Source organism: Bubalus bubalis, chromosome 6, assembly GCF_019923935.1.
Source record: "Bubalus bubalis isolate 160015118507 breed Murrah chromosome 6, NDDB_SH_1, whole genome shotgun sequence".
In the NCBI taxonomy this organism is placed as follows: Eukaryota; Metazoa; Chordata; class Mammalia; order Artiodactyla; family Bovidae; genus Bubalus; species Bubalus bubalis.
Genome location: NC_059162.1, coordinates 9,529,918 through 9,545,585, shown reverse-complemented (window position 1 = coordinate 9,545,585; position 15,668 = coordinate 9,529,918). Strand labels below are relative to the sequence as shown.

The 15,668-nt window shown below is 41.2% G+C and overlaps 1 protein-coding gene across 6 annotated transcripts in view; it reads right to left on the bottom strand.

Annotated features, from left to right (window-relative positions):
- The window catches only part of DCAF8 (DDB1 and CUL4 associated factor 8), a 40,718-nt gene extending 31,777 nt beyond the window's left edge, over positions 1-8,941 (bottom strand). For 2 of the 6 annotated variants that reach the window (XM_006060487.4, XR_003109886.2), the window contains exons 1-2: positions 8,626-8,765; positions 7,646-7,718 (exon numbers count right to left, since the gene is read on the bottom strand). The gene's annotated coding sequence lies outside the window, so the exon portion shown is untranslated. Of the gene's footprint in view, positions 1-7,645; positions 7,719-8,203; positions 8,369-8,625; positions 8,768-8,801 lie in introns of those variants that run through there. The other 4 variants (XM_025287536.3, XM_025287534.3, XM_025287535.3 and 1 more) reach the window with 4 other exon arrangements.
- Positions 8,942-15,668: the final 6,727 nt, after the last annotated feature.

The window sequence follows — 15,668 nt, the reverse complement described above, 5'->3', positions numbered from 1 at the left end:
GAACTCATAAAAGTCTTCAACCCTAGTCTAGGTGACAGCTAAGAATATCAGAAGCTTAAAGTAGTTCAAAGCAGTTAGAGTAGTTGTACTATTAATTTGTATACATATGCCTTCTACCTTGAGAGAAATTTCAAAAATTTCTCTTTCAAGTTCACTTTAATCCATTTGGAGTCTAGGGTCTATGGAAAACGGTCTGATAACTCTACTCTACCTCAGTTTCCATTTCTAAATAATATTACTGTTCCTGATCCCTTTACTAAGACTTGAACTTAGGTTCAGTGAGTTCTCTTGAGTTACATAATCCCAGCATTCTCTTGGGTCCATCCAGCTGTCTCATGTGGCATGTCTTATTCTGCAACTTAAGTTCCCAAGTTTCTTACATAGACACCCATGTTTAAATGAGACAAGGTCTCAGAACTTCCTCTGAAAGTGAAAGGTGACAGTAGAAACTACTTCAATTATTAGTAAGACAGATATCTGAGAGCCACACAATCCCTAGTTCCTCTTGGGAGGACAGATGTCCCATACCACTCATGACTGAACAGCTGTTCAGGGTTGATCTCCATCCAAAGTACAAATTTGCTTTTCAGTCTTGGGTCCCCACAGTCCATCTGGAATCAACCAGTACTACTCTTTCTCCATACCCAGTTTTTGCTTTCAAACTGAAATGACTCATTTAAATTCATTCTCCTTACCTTACTACTCTTCTACTTTACAGTAAACACTTCTCCAAGCCAGCCTTCCCAACCCCAGCTGCCAGCCCGACTCTAATAGTACAGTGTTTATTAATCAGACAGAGAACCTTAGGGTCTGAAATTCAAAGAATGACTCCAAGGAAGCTGAAACTCATACTATATAAAATATGTTTATAGCGAGGCAAGCCTTTAGTTCTGGGCTACTCTCTATTAAAGTAGTTGGAGGTGTTATTAATAAATACACTATACTGTCTCCTCTGGTAAGCTGGAATGAGGAGTAGAAACTATAAATGTTTCTGGGATCAGGGAAATTAATCTCTATTCCTATCCTGCAGAATAAGCAACAGCACCGGCTAACCATACAGCAGCTCGAGCCTCCCTTTTTAATCTAAATTATAAGCCTCTGGCACCACCCAGTGGCCCATTTGTACTGAGACATGCTAGTAATGCAACAATGTACAAGGCAAGATAGGAGCTACAAATACAAACAAGGCAGTCATAATACCTTTTGTAGCCAATACTCAATTAGGAAAAACAGGTATACAACTATGATATAAGAGACACAAGTGTTAGTACCATTAAAAAAAAAAAAAGATAGGAAATTCCATGGTGGTCCAGTGGTTAGGACTTTGCTCTTTCACTACCATAGCCCAGGTTCAATTTCTGGTTGGGGAACTAAAATCCCACAAGCCACGTGGTGCAGCCAAAAAATGGGAAAAAAAGAAAGAAAAAAATGAAAAAAAAGAAAGAAAAAGAAAAGATAAATAGAATATTGTTATAGTTCAACAGAATAAGGATTATATTGTTTCAGGGGGAAATAGTTCATCAGTTAAGAAGTGTGTGTGTGTGTGTATGTGTTATGCATCAGGAAGATTTGGTTAGAATGATAAGATGGACAGAAGAGGGAGAAACAAGTTTAAAAGACTTCCCTGGTAGCACAGTGGAAGAATGAGTGAGTGAGGGAGTGTGTGTGTGTGTGTTAGGCATCAGGAAGATTTGGTTAAGAATAATAAGATAGACAGAAAGGGAGAAACCAGTTTAAAAGCTATCACAGGACTTCCCTGGTAGCACAGTGGATAAGAATCAGCCTGCCAATGCAGGCGACACAGGTTCGATCCCCAATCAAGGAAGATTCCACATGCTGGTGCACAATTAAGTCTGTGTGCTACCATCTCAGCCTGCGCGCCTAGAACCTGTGCTCTGCCACAGGAAGCCCTCGCACCGCAGCAGAGTAACCCCTACAGAAATGCTCACATGCGGCAACATGCGGCAACCAAGACCCAGTGTAATTAAACATTGTAACAAATAATTCTTAAAAAGACACACATGAAATATTTTTTTAAAAAGCTATCACAAAGTTGCCAAAGTTAGAAGCAATGAGACCCTGTATCCGGCGGATGGCAGAAGACATGAACAGAAGGGGACCAATGTGAGCAGCACTGTACAGGGGCGGGACTGACAGTCTGGCTCAATGAGCAGCCGCTTCTCTGTGGGATCACCTCAGGAACTGAGGGAAAATGCTGGTTTTCTCCCTATTCAAGTATCATAAGATTCAGCTATCTTTTCAGTTAAGTCCATTAACATTATTTCCATAAAAAACTTATTAGATTACCAATTAATGATAATCTGAGATCTGTGTGTCAACAATCAAAAAATGTTTTCATTCATATTATCATTTGGACAGACCTTTTATACTTTAAATACACTTTTATAAGCAGCATTGAATTCTACCTTTCAGCTCAAGTTGCTTCATCACTTGGCATTGAAGAGCCCTGGTTCTTAAAGACAGCATATGGTATAATGAAAAGAAAAGGGCTTTGGTGTTACTCAGACTTGGGTTTGAATTTTACTTCTACCATCCACCTGTGAGTTTGTTTCTCTTTTTATAAAATGGGACAATACCATTATCCTGAAGAAATGGTTTAGAGGATTAAACATGGTATTTGCAATTGGCTGTCTATACGTGTCAGGCATTTATATTATTTTTCTAGCTTCTCATCTCTGGTTCCAGACTGCATTTTCTAAAGAAGCCTAGGCATCTTCACCACTCAACAATGATCCTCCAAACACTGTACACAAATTAAGACATAGTTCCAAGTCTATGAAATCTGCTTACCTGCTATATCACTGGTCTTTTAAAGTATTCAGAGAATACTATTCTCTGAATTTTCTGAATTCTATTCAGAGAGGGACTTCCCTGGTGGTTCAGTGGTTAAGACTCTGGGCTCCCAATGCAAGGGGCACAAGTTCGATCCCTGGTAAGGGAACTAGATCCTACATACCACAACTAAGAATTTGCATGCCATGACTAAGACTGGCACAGCCAAATTAAAAAAAAAAAAAAAAAAAGAATTCAGAGAGCTCTGTTACCTTCCTTTGAGCACATTCATGTTCTACGAACTAGGGTAAAGCAGTACACCCAAGAGCCCACCACATTAAGTCTCTTTAAGTTCTCCTGCCTTTGAAGTGTCAGAAGATAGCCAAGGTGAAAACTTCAAAGCAATCATCACAAATGATGAGGGGGAACATAAGTCCTACATCAACTATACTAAAAACAAGGAACTCTGCTCCTCCACTGGAATGAATGCCTTCTCTCCCTGTTGGTAACACCAAGTGCCCTGTGTTTATAGTTTATTGACTTTAATTCTACTAACAGTATTTCAGGGTATGTTAGGAATGTGCTAAGTGCTATCTCCAGCAGCAGCAAGAGCTAAGGAACTTTTTATAATAACATTCACCTCAATTTAAATAATTTTAAGGAAAATCACTTAGGAAATTTCATTGTGTTTCTATGAAATGTTTTATATTTAAACATTTGTTACTAACACTATTAAACATAGTGTTACTATGAAATGATTTGTATTTACATCAGAATCCAGTCCCCATTACCTGTTTTTGCCTTTCACATTTCAAATTTTTCTTAAAATTGTTCAAAAGTATACCAGAGAGATAAAAGGGTACAACTTAAAACAATAAGGAGAGGCTAAAAACATCAAGACGTGCCCTCCAATCTGAATGAAACTAGAGGCGAGAGTATAATGTGGGTCCTGAGTAAGGTTACAAATATACCTGAAAATGTGGCAATGCTTAAACACCAGAGGAATATAGCCTCTTGGCTACCACTAGAGGTAAATCCTATAATAGCTTTCCAGATGGCTAACTTAAAAAAAAAAAAAAGACACGTGAGGCAACGTGGATGCTTCACATTAGAACTTGCCCAGACCTCCTTAAATAGTATCCTCAGAGGATAAGAGCAAATATTTAACCTCTTAGATACGATGAAACTTTGTGCAATAACCCAATCCATTAGACATACTACATTTCATTAATAAGATGTCATCTTTGTCAAATTAATCACTTATCATGCCCTATTTGCAAATTCAGGATGGCTTTAGTTCATTGGCTTATCTTGGGCATATACCTTCTTTGGATAAAGGTAATACTTGAGAAACTGAGCTTCTGGCCCAGAAACTATGTTCTGTAGAGGCAGAAATTTTTTTTAAATGTTATATAAAGAAGTGACAAATTCATAAAATGCATCACATTCTAATCTTTAAAGACCTTTCAAGACTTTCTTCTCACTCTAAGAATAACTGAATCAGTAAACAAGAACAGGTAACCCCTTTTTCTGACCAATTTTAAGAGTGATGAAGTTTACTCATGAAAATGAAAGATGAAAAGTTTTCAGTATTACTATAAAGCTAATCTAAAATCCCTGCCTTTGGGCTCTGAAACTAAAATATGCACAGTCATTACTTCCATGACTGCCGCTGATTCAATTCCTTCAGTTGCCTGGGTTCCAAATGGGTGAGGGTAAATAACAGATTATCTTGGCTCACCAATAATCTGCTTTAAAAAAAAATTAATTCAATCTTAAAAACTAACTCTAACACCACTGGGATGCAATAAAAAGCTGTTTGGATAACTCTTTTATAGAAACTCTGAACATTTACTAGACATGTTTAGAGTAACTTTTCCACAGTAGAAATAATCCAGAAATAAACCTATCTACTGCAAACAAAGGTCAACCAGTCACTTCATTATTTAAAAGCCTTTAACTCATCTGATAGAACACAGGACCTAGAGCATGAAACTTTGAAGACCTCAGTCTCCCACAACAGGGCACACTTCTATAGAATGTCTTCTACTAGAGTATGTCTGCTTTTGAAATGCCAGTACTGTTTTTAAAAGGTAATAAAAAGACATTTCTTTTTTCTCTGAAGACACGATTCTGTCTTAGGTTGATCCTAATCAAAACTAAAGGTCACGGAGACTGATTCTCACACATTTAATAAGTTGCAGTATAAAATGCCCTGTCAGGTTGGTGGTGGGAACTAAGATCATAAGCATAACTAGCCTCCTACTGCAGCCACAGAAGGAAATACTTCCTAGCAAGATGCAACAATTCTTATGCAAGTTCCTGAAATATAAAATATCCTCAGAAATACATGAATTTTAGAATTGTGGTCCAGAGACTACAAATACTGCTTCACTGTACACACAGGTGTCACCTGGAGCATAAAATGTGAAGCCCTTCCTGGTAGTGGTGATGGTGGGCGGAGGCTCTTACCCAGCACATCCAGTAACAAGGAACAAAGTTAGGGCTCTTTCAACATAGTTCCTTTTCTCCTCCCACACCCGCTCCTGCCCTACTCAACACAGAACTCTAGATCTCAAAAAAAAACCCAAAACACAAATAATAAAGTGCACGTTACTATCCTTCACCCCAAGAGTTTTTACCTTTCAAGAGAGAGTATTTAGACCCTAGATGGTAGTAATGAAAGTTGGTTAACTTTAAGTTGATCATTGGCTTGAATGAATACAGTTGCTTTCATCGCAATGTTATCAACATTTTCTTAATTTTCATGTGCCCTTACCTCCCTCAAAGATATATGTCATGTCAATGTATGGCAAAACCAATACAATATTGTAAAGTAATTAGCCTCCAATTAAAATAAATAAATAAAAAAAATAAAAATTCTGACAAAATTTCAAAAAAAAAAAAAGTGAAATGAAAGCCAACAAGAGAAGGTTAAAAACTTTTCATCTCTGCTGTTATATTAAGATGGCCAAGTTGGGGAGATGAAATAAACACTGCATTCCTGACTTCCTAGCCCAGATTCACTTCAAAAAGAAAGGAGACTTTTTCATGGTCCAGGGTTGTTTTTTTGGCCATGGGGATCCTAGTTCCCTGACCAGGGATCAAACCCATACTCCCTGCAATGGAAGCGCAGTCTTAACCACTGGACCACCAGGAAGTCCCTCATGGTCTAGTCCTTTGATAAGCTATTGATGAGGATCACTGCAAAGCCCAACGGCTTGGAAAAAAATGTATTCTTTCTGTGGCAAAAACAAAAAGGCATAAGCGGTAGCTGGAGCTGAGGTGGTGAGCAACACTGAATCAGGAAGGGAAGGAATTATATAAACTCTGATTAGGTGTGCTAAAAGGGAGACCAAGAGGTAGGAGCAAAGAATAAAGGAAAGTTACTGATGCTTAGTTTAAGAATGAATTTAGAAAGACATGTACATCAACATCTAATATTCCTGCTTTTCTCTGGTCTTGAACTCCCACCAGAATGACCTGAATCACAATCAAAAGGCAACCTTAGGTGGGCACCTACAAAGAACACATCTAAGCTGGCCAATTAAAAATGAATCTGAAAAAATGACCAGGAAAACACGTTCAAAAGTAAAATGCCAAGAAGAGGACACTAACATACAACTTATTTAAAGCTGTATCAATGATGTGTAAAGAAAAATTTTTTAGTGTCTATCTTGTGCTAGGCATAATATAAGACCTTTATATGAGTTTTCTCACACAATACTGACAATGACTCTAGGACATAGGCTGTATTATTCCACTTATAGAGAGGTGGAAATTAAGAAAGGACTCAGAAAACTTTAAGTGACTTGCCCAAGGTCACATGGCCAATAAATCTTAGTACAGTATTTACACCCAGACCTATCAAGTTCTAAAGACTGTATTTTTCTTTTATTTTATTGATACACACACATACTGCCAATGACCTTATTTCAGCTCCTAATAAGCAATTTCTACACAGAACACCATGTGGAAAACAACTCACCAGTGTCACACTCAACCTCTTCCTACTACAAATCATAAACATATTAACAATCAGCCAGGTGTACCTTCCAGAGCCACTCAACTCTTCCATCACATTCCATGAAACTCAACCATAGTACTATTCTCTGCTACCAGGAATCCAAAATATTTACAAAAATTACATTTACCAGTAGTATGTCCTAACTACCTCTGTGGCACTGGCCCATGCTGCTGAATGCATAGGATGATTCCTCTGCTAAATAAGAATTCTTCAGACCAGATATAAAAGAGCACCACTGTTTTGTAGGGTCTTTTTTCCACTCAAAACTTATCTCTAAGTCCTGAAACCAGAATTCTGAGGTGGATGAACTTAGACACCAACTAAAGGCAGTATCACTCAGGTTCACTAGCTTTTAGTTAAAAGCAGCTAAATGTTCCCCTAAATAGCAAGAAATGACAATCCAAAGCCCTAAGAGGCAAAGAGAATTGATTTGACAAAGGGCTAAAGAGAACTCTGGCAAACTAATTCCCAGCTTTTAACAGTGTAAGAAACACGATCTGCACAAAGGCAAAACGCAAGGCAAATGAATAAAGAGGAAGATACATTCACTTCTAGGCTTAACTGGAGTCATGTGAAGGTAGGCAGCAACCATTTAGGACAGAAAGTGAAGATAGGCAGCAACCATTTAGGACAGAAAGTCAAGAAGCCTAGAGTCAATTAAACTTGCAAAAGTAATTTTACCAAAGGTGGAACAAAGCTAAGAACAACACCCCAACTCTTTGGAAACAGTAGCAGGAATTTTATGACTTTAGTGGTCAGCACTTGAGCACCAGAGTAGGGTATGTCTCGAACTCAGGAATTTAAATGCCTTCAACTCCTACTCACCTTTCCTCCTTTATCACTGAAGTAGAGTCAGGCTGAGCTCCTGAGAAAATAGGTCTGCAGATTCACTGAAGGACTGAGAAAAGTTAAAGTTTAAATGGCAAAGGTGTCTCTTCTACTAAACATAATAAAAAATTGTAATATAATAAAAAAGTATTAATACATGCTAGTATTTTTCAGACTTCCTCGAACTATTTAGAACCACAGAAATTTATCTGACTACTAAAGAAGTAACTTTCAAACATTGTTACAGAAATGAAACGAACCAGGCAAGTAATCTCCTAGTTCTGCTAAAATGTAAAACTCATTGGAAAGTAAAACCTGAAGCTTTTCAAAGCTAACCCATAAGCAAACCTCTCAACAAGCAGCCACAGAGCAGGGGGGAAATCCCGCAGAGAGCGTGATCGCGCTGGTGCCGGTTTGTTTACAGACTCCAGCAGCAATCGCATGAGTCAGAAATTCAAACCACCAGATGCTTTCCAACTAACAGGGACCAAACGGCACCGTTCTAGGGTGTCCTCAAAGATTTAGGGGTGAAGGGAGGCAGACTACGAGAATTACATTACAAACCGGACAGGAAAAGACGGCAACAACTGACTCCCGGGTTCTTGAACCTCGGCCTTCCGTACAAGGTGCTGGGCCCGAGAACTCGAGATGGGGGAGGGGGCACACTGCGCGGTGGCCTCGAGGTTACAGGGAAACTCGAGGGGAGCCGCGTCCCTCAATCTAAAGGTGGGGGTGGGGTGGGGAGCGCACACAAATGAGTCACCCGACGAAGCAAGAGGTCCTGCAGATTGTGGGGCAGGATCCTAGGGGCAACCCTGGGGCTGACCTGAGGGAAGGGCAGCCAGTCCTCCCAGCGGTGACTCGGGTCATGGGGAAAAGACCTGAGCCCTGGGAGCTTGGGAAAGGAGTCAAACCCATCCTGAAGGGGTTTGGGCCAGGGGAGAAGGGGTCAGGCCAAGCCGGAACGAGACACGGACCGGGTAGGTCAAGGGGGAGGGGGGGATGTCCGGCTGGGGCAGTTACAAGCACGGGAGCCGGCGAGGCTCAGCAGCCCGCTTCCCGTCTTGGGTCATCCTTCTGCCAGCGGCTGCTCCAACTGTTCCGGGCCCAGCCGCCCCGTCCACTGCCGCCACCAACGCCGCCGCCATCTTACACTGGCCAGCGGCCGCCACCACCACCGCCTCCGCTCTCTGCGCTTGCGCCTGCGCCGCCACGCTTTCCGGCCCCTTTGCGACGCTGTGCTGGAGAAGGTTGGGGGAAAGTGGTCGCGCGAGCTCTCGGCTCCCAGCCCTCCTCGAAGGACGCATAGAGGGCGGGGCTTAAAGTCAACGGAAAACGGAGCGAGGGGCGCGTGCGCATTACTGAGGAGGGAAAGTTGGCTTTTGGTAGTTTTGCTGGGGGTTCACTTTGCTCGTGATACTCAGAAGATAGACGGCCTCCCAGAATTGTGGTGGAAATCAACTTCATTTCTAACAGGCTGGCAGGCAACCTTCTGAACGACTTCCGTTTTCCCCCGTTTTTGAATACTTGGAACAAGCAGCTGTCTCTAGATTTCTTCTGAAAGCCCATTTCCTTTGAGGACCTTGTTAAGTGGTTTCTATACCTCTGAGAGCTATTTACCCCTGGGAGCCTCCATTTTTTAAGAAGCCTGAGATGTAGCTAAGCTATTCAAGAGGCTCTCTGAAGCAGGGTAGTGCGTTGAAGACTCCCAAGGATGGGACTGGAGGTATTCACTCTGCCTACTTCTGACACCTGAAGGAAGCGTGCAGAAGACCCGTGAAAAGGTTACACCTAGCTGTCAGGCCGGGGGTGGAGGGGTTGGGGGCGGGGGTGACCAGAAGGCCAGGGTGCAAGGCTCCTTGTCATCTCTTCTACCGCTATATTCCTATTGTAAGTCATTATTATAATACCTGGACTATTGCAACAGATGCCAAGCTGGTTTGTCTACTTCCATTATTGCCCAACTAGTTAAATAAGGGCAGTCAGATTGACCTTTTAAAATGTAAGCCAGATCACTCGCTCAAAAGCTTCCCATCACACAATAAAAATCAAAATGTTCAAAAGGGCCTCCAAGGAAAGCCCTACATGATACTGCTCCTATTTCTCTGATACTACTTAGCTTTAACCCTGCTCTAGCCCTTTGGCCTTCTTGTTGTCACTCTTGACCAAAGTATGAAGAGCCCCAGGGCTTTTGCACTTGTTCCCTCTTCTTGGAATGTTCACCTACCAGATCTTTACTAGACTTGTTCTGTCCACTTAATCAGATCTCTACTCAAATACTCCTTCCTCAGAGAGACAACTCTTAACCATGCCAGCCATAATAGTATCCTGCAACAAAGGTCCGTCTAGTCAAGGCTATGGTTTTTCCTGTGGTCATGTGTGGATGTGAGAGTTGGACTGTGAAGAAGGCTGAGCGCCGAAGAATTGATGCTTTTGAACTGTGGTGTTGGAGAAGACTCTTGAGAGTCCCTTGGACTGCATGGAGATCCAACCAGTCCATTCTGAAGGAGATCAGCCCTGGGATTTCTTTGGAAGGAATGATGCTAAAGCTGAAACTCCAGTACTTTGGCCACCTCATGCAAAGAGTTGACTCATTGGAAAAGACTCTGATGCTGGGAGGGATTGGGGGCAGGAGGAGAAGGGGACGACAGAGGATGAGATGGCTGGATGGCATCACTGACTCGATGGACGTGAGTCTGAGTGAACTCTGGGAGTTGGTGATGGACAGGGAGGCTTGGCATGCTGCGATTCATGGGGTCACAAAGAGTAGGACACGACTGAGCGACTGAACTGAACTGAACACTATCATCATTCTTTGTTCTTTCACTTTGCATTTTATACAATTTTTGAACATATAATATTTAACCTCTAATTATATATTTGTAATCTATACTACTAGAATATAAGCTCTATAAGGGCAATGGCTATGTCTTTTTCATCTTTATAACCCCATCACCTAAGAGGACTTTAGAACACAGTTAACTACCTAATGCCTTAACGTTCTATTCATTCATTCATTCATTCCATCAACGACTATTGAATTCCTGCTACATGTAAGGCCTCTTCTAGGTACTGGGGCTGCAGTAGTGAATAAAACAAACCAAGATTCCAACATTCATGGAACTTATTAGTGCAGGGGTTGGGAGTGTAGGGGGAGAAGAGGGCCATGCAGACAATATTAAATATTAAATGTAAAGAAAAATAAAGCGGGGTAAAAGTGGGTTACCTAAGTAGGTGTGTTCTTTTACATATGTGGTTACGGAAGGCACCTCTGCTGAGGTGACATTTAATAGAGATGAGGGCTTCCCTTATAGCTCAGTTGGTATAGAATCCGCCTGCAATACAGGAGACCCCAGATCGATTCCTGAGTCAGGAAGATTTGCTGGAGAAGGGATAGGCTACCCACTGCAGTGTTCTTGGGTTTCCCTTGTGGCTGAGCTGGTAAAGAATCTGCCTGCAATGCAGGAGACCTGGTTTCGATCTCTGGGTTGGGAAGATCCCCTGGAGAAGGGAAAGGCTACCCACTCGAGGATTCTGGCCTGGAGAATTCCATGAACTGTATAGTCCATGGGGTTGCAAACAATTGGACATGACTGAGCAACTTTTACTTCACTTCACTTCAAACTACTATCCACATAATGATGACTCCCATGTATTTATTTCCAAACTAGGCTTCTCCTTCAAGCTTTAGACTGACACATCTGAGAGCCAATGCACTTTTTAAAAAACAGCTTTATTGAGATGAAATTCACTTACCATACAATTCACTCATTTAAAGCGTTCAGTTGAATGGCTTTGGGTACATTCACAGATATGTGCAACCATAACCACAGTCAATTTTCAATAATCTTCATCCACTAAAAAAACCCCACAAAAACCCAGTTTCCTTTAGGTATCACCTCCCACCCCCATCTCCCACCCCTCTCCAAGAAACCACTAATCTATTTTATCCCTATAGATTTCTCTATTCTGGACTTTCATATGAATGGAATCATATAGTATGTGGCCTTTTGTGACTGGCTTATTTCACTTAGCATGCTTCCAAAATTCACCCATTGTATAGAATGAACTGTAGTGTTGGAGAAGACTCTTGAGAGTCCCTTGGACTGCAAGGAGATCCAACCAGTCCATTCTGAAGGAGATCAGCCCTGGGATTTCTTTGGAAGGAATGACGCTAAAGCTGAAACTCCAGTACTTTGGCCACCTCATGCGAAGAGTTGACTCATTAGAAAAGACTCTGTTGCTGGGAGGAACTGGGGGCAGGAGGAGAAGGGGACGACAGAGGATGAGATGGCTGGATGGCATCACTGACTCGATGGACGTGAGTCTGAGTGAACTCTGGGAGTTGGTGATGGACAGGGAGGCCTGGCGTGCTGCGATTCATGGGGTCACAAAGAGTCGGACACGACTGAGTGACTGAACTGAACTGAACTGACTGCTAGAATGTAACAGTACTTCTTTTAAAACAAATATTCGATTGTATACGTTCAACCATTCATCTGTTGATGGACGTTAGTGTTGTTTCTACCTTTCAGCTATTGCAAAAAATGCTGCTATAAAAATGTATATACAAGTTTTTGTTTGGACATATGTTTCATTTCTTTGGGGCATATACTTAGGAATTAAATTGCTGGGTCATATGGTTAACTCTATGTTTAATCATTTGAGGAACTGACAGAGAGCTTTTGAAGCTGTTGTACCATTTACTTTCACACCAGCAATGTATAAAGGTTCCAGTTTTTTCCCATCTTTACCAATGTTTAATAACTTTCTGATTCCAGACATCCTAATGGGTTTGATTTTTGATTTGCACTTCCCTGATGACTAACAACGTCAAGCATCTTTTCATGTGTTTATTGCTCATTTTTGTTTCTTTTGGAGAAATGTCTATTCAAGTCCTCTGCTCACTTTTTAAAATTATAGGTTGTTTTTCTTTTAAAAACCCACTCCAGTATTCTTGGGCTTCCCTGGTAGCTCAGCTGGTAAAGAATCCACCTGCAATGTGGGAGACCTGGGTTCGATCTCTGGGTTGGGAAGATCCCTTGGAGAAGGGAAAGGCTACCCACTCCAGTATTCTAGCCTGGAGAATTCCATGGACTACAGTCCATGGGGCGCAAAGAGTCGGACACAACCAAGGGACTTTCACTTTTCTTTTAAAAATTTTTATTTATGGCTGTGCTGAGTCTTCCTTGCCGTGCAGGCTTTTCTGTAGTTGCGGCAAGTAGGGCCTAGTCACTAGTTGTGATGTGCAGGCTTCTCATTGCAGTGATGCAATGGCTTCTCTTGTTGCACTGCACAGGCTCTACGGCTCTTGGGATTCAGTAGTTGCGGCACATGGGCTCAGTAGTTGCAGCTTCCAGGCTCCGGAGCACAGGCTCAATAGTTGTGGTACACAGGCTTAATTGCTCTGCAGCATGTGGGATCTTCCTGGATCAGCGATTGAACCCCTGTCTCCAGTACTGGAAGATGGATTCTTAACCACTGTGCCTCCAGGGAAGCCCTCCTTTGCTCATTTTTAAATTGGGTTACTTGTCTTCTTATTATGGAGTTATAAGAGTACATAGTTTTTCTAGATAGAAATCCTTCATCAGTTATGTGATTTAAATATTTTCTCCCATTCGGTGAGCTGTCTTTGCCCTTTTTTGATGGTGTCCTTTGAAGCACAAACTTTAATTTTGATGAGGTCCAATTTATCTTTTTCTTTCATTGCTCATGCTTTTGGGGTCCTATATAATTCTTGGGTTTCCCTGGTAGCTCAGACAGTAAAGAATCTGCCTACTATGCATGAGACCTGGATTGGATCCCTGGGTTGGGAAGATGCCCTGGAGAAGGGAATGGCTACCACTCCAGTACTTTTGCCTGGAGAATCCCATGGACACAGTTATTACTTTTAGCTGTTTATTTTGAGTTAAGTTTTTTATATGGGGTGAGGTAAGGATTGAACGTATTATTTTGCATGTGGCTATCTAGTTGTCCCGGGGCAATTGTTGAAAAGACTGTTCTTTCTCATTGGATGGTTTTGGCCCCTTTGTAAAATAAATCAGTTAACCACAGATATATAGATTTACTTTGGAGTCTTAATTCTACTCCACTTGTATCTATGTCTTTTCTATGTGCCATCACCACATTTTTAAGATTTGGTTTTTTGTTGCACTGGGTTTTTGTCGCTGCCTGCAGGCTTTCTCTCATTGTAGAGAGCACAGGTTCTAGGTGCTCAGGCTCAGTAGTTGTGGCACACAGGCCTAGTTGCCCCATGGCATGTAGGATCTTCCTGGACCAGGGACTGAACCTGTGTCCCCTGCCCTGGCAGGTGGATTCTTACCCACTGAGCACCACAGAAGCCCTCACCACATTGTTTTGATTATCATTGCTTTGTAGGATGTTTTTAAAGATTATTTTCTTCTTTTGAGTCCACTGTGATGCCATATGAATTTTAGGAATAGTTAGTCAATTTCCACAAAGCAAGCTGGGATTCTGATAGAGATTGCATTGAATATGGAGATTAGGGAGCAGAACAGTTCCCAACTGACAATGGTTCAGCTTACGATTTTTTTACTTTATGGTGGTGTGTAAGAGATAAACGTTCTGTAAAAACTGTACTTTGACTTTTGATCTTTTCCTGGGCTAGGGATATGTGGTAGGATATTCTTTCAGGACACTGGGCAGCAACAGTGAGCCACAGCTCCCAATGAGCCACACAGTCATGAGGGTAAACAACCAATACACTTAAAATCATTCTTTTTCACTTTCAGTACAGTATCAATAAATTACATGAGATATGCAACACTTTATTATAAAACAGGCTTTGTATTAGATGGTTTTGCCCAACTGCAGGCTAATATTAAGTGTTCTGAGCATGTTTAAAGTAGACTAGGCTAACCTATGAGTTTGGTAGGTTAGTGTATTAAATGTATTGGCTTAGGACATTTTCAGCTTACAATGGGTTTATCAGGACATAACCCCACGGTAAATCGAGGATGATCTGTAGTGACATTTTAACAATGTGCTCCATGAACATTATTTAGATCTTTCTTAACAATATTTTCTAGTTTTAACAGTACTTCTTTTGTTAAATTTATTCTTAAGTATTCTTCTCCCTTAATCCCAAGTATTCTTTTTGATGCTTTTGTGAATGGAATTGTTTTCTTAGTCTCACTTTTCTGGACTGTTCACTGCAAATCATAAAAATATAACTGATTTCTGTATATTGAACTTAAGTCCTGCAACCTTGCTGAACTCAGTAGTTCTAATAGTTTTTTAGTGGATTCCTTAAGGCTTCCTATATCTGCAAATACAGTTTTATTTTTCCTTTCCAATCTCAATGTCTTTTCTTTTTCTTGCTTAATTGCCCCGACTAAAACCTCTGACTAAAGCCAAAGCTTTACTGTGTGGATCACGATAAACTGTGGAAAATTCTCAAAGAGATGGGAATACCAGACCACCTGACCTGCTTCTTGAGAAACCTATATGCAGGTCAGGAAGCAACAGTTAGAACTGGACATGGAACAACAGACTGGTTCCAAACAGGAAAAGGAGTACGTCAAGGCTGTATATTGTCACCCTGTTTATTTAACTTATGTGCAGAGTACATAATGAGAAACGCTGGACTGGAAGAAGCACAAGCTGGAATCAAGATTGCCGGGAGAAATATCAATAACCTCAAATATGCAGATGACATCACCTTTGTGGCAGAAAGTGAAGAACTAAAGAGCCTCTTGATAAGTGAAAGAGGAGAGTGAAAAAGCTGGCTTAAAGCTCAACATTCAGAAAGCGAAGATCATGGCATCTGGTCCCATCACTTCATGGCAAATAGATGGGGAAACAATGGAAACAGTGGCTGACTTTATTTTTCTGGGCTCCAAAATTACTGCAGATGGTGATTGCAGCCATGAAATTTAAAAGACGCTTACTCCTTGGAAGGAAAGTTATGACCAACCTAGACAGCATATTCCAAAGCAGAGACATTACTTTGTCAACAAAGGTCCATCTAGTCAAGGCTATGGTTTTTCCAGTGGTCATG